A 1,633-nucleotide genomic window follows, 5' to 3' on the forward strand; every position below is an offset into this window, starting at 1 on the left:
TGTTGCCTCTCCACACAAGAGTGACCAACCAGAATATGCTTCAGAGGCATATGTGAAAGTCACAGAGACAGAGGGTCTAGAACGCCCAATGTCCACACTCGATCCCTCTGCCATGTTAGGCTCTGAACCAACAAGGCATGAAATCGACAGAACACTAGTAGGCTCTCTTCTTGGAGAAGTCCGAGGATCTGGTGGAAGTCCCCGAGCAGACTACGACAAACCAGTCGCTAAGGGCGCCTCTCACTCCGAGGCTACTAGGTCACCAAGTGTTGGTGATCTAGGTTCCCAGGATGCCTACGTGACAAAGGGGGAGTTACAAACCTTTGCCACAACGGTATTCCAAAAGATGGACGAGTTGAAAAGCTTGTTCATCTCTCGCTCCATGATAGAAGATCTTTCTCCCATCACAGAGGCTCTGAAGGAGTTGAGCTCTACAACGGCAGAACTCAAGACAACTCTTGCAACCCTTCAGAGCTCTGTCCTACAAAAAGACGATCTCACCAACGCCTTCAGTGCTCTGACCCTCAATCCTTCCTCAATCCAGACGTTGAAAACAGAGATATCAGAGATGGCCGCCCAGTTTGCTGCTGATTTCGTCTCTACGGGCTACACAGACTACTCAAAGTTCAAAGATGAAATCAAGCAAATGTTCTCTTCTGCAGTCACATACGGCGTGGATACCAAGACATCCAGGGCCAATATCAACCATCTAGCCACTCGCAGATAGCTAGATGCGATGGTTGAAGCTCTAGGTGATATTGTGCGYAAACACACCGATCAACTTCTCGCAGAGGCCCGAGCCTCCAACAAGGCCATCGGAGACTGCACTTCACAGCTCGTGAAAGAGGGTGACACCCTTAGAAGCGAAATCTATCGAAGCGTCTCAAAGTTGAAGTGGTCGACAGAGATTGATATAAGCCACGCCTCTGTGCTTGCTGAAGAGGTGATTAAGAAGATGAAGAAGGCGGCCACTAAAATTCTAAAGAGATTGGAGAAGGCTCCTCTAGAAATTTGCAAGGCAGAAGCCACCAAACACCATGACGATCAAGGAGGTGATGACCATGATCGTCATGAGGGGGTGAAGAAGGTAGAGAAGAAAACTGAGGATCCCAAGAAGAAGACTTCTGCCAAACCACTCAAGATAGTGGACTCTGCAGCTGCCTTGTTCTCAAAAGGCAAAGAAAAAACACCAGAGCCTAAAGGGAAAGGCAAAGGCAAAGCTGTAGAGGAGACACCACAGAAGGGGTCGTCAAGCTCAGAGACACCACATGAGATAAACGAAGAAGAGTACAGCAACCCAGAGCTCGTCAAAGAATTAAAGGTGTTATTGGCAGAGGCTAAAGCAAGAAAGGGCAGAGGCCCCATCCCTAGAGCCGGTGAAGGCTCTTCCTCTAAGGTGAAGGAGGAAACGTCCACGGGTACGTACGACACTCTGCAAGGAACTGTCAAACCTATCCTTGCAGAGGGGTCCACCCAGAGGCCAATACTTGAAGAAGAAGAAGCCAAAGTGCCAGAATCCGCCACAGTAGGAAGGGTCTCTGAGATCTTTGAATCAATGAGCAGGATTCCCTTGCAACAAATACGCATAGAGCCTGTTACTACTGAGGAGGAGATTCTGCTGTGGAGATACTCT

This window comes from Cynara cardunculus (genome assembly GCF_001531365.2).
Source record: "Cynara cardunculus var. scolymus isolate 2C chromosome LG 10, CcrdV1, whole genome shotgun sequence".
Classification (NCBI taxonomy): Eukaryota; Viridiplantae; Streptophyta; class Magnoliopsida; order Asterales; family Asteraceae; genus Cynara; species Cynara cardunculus.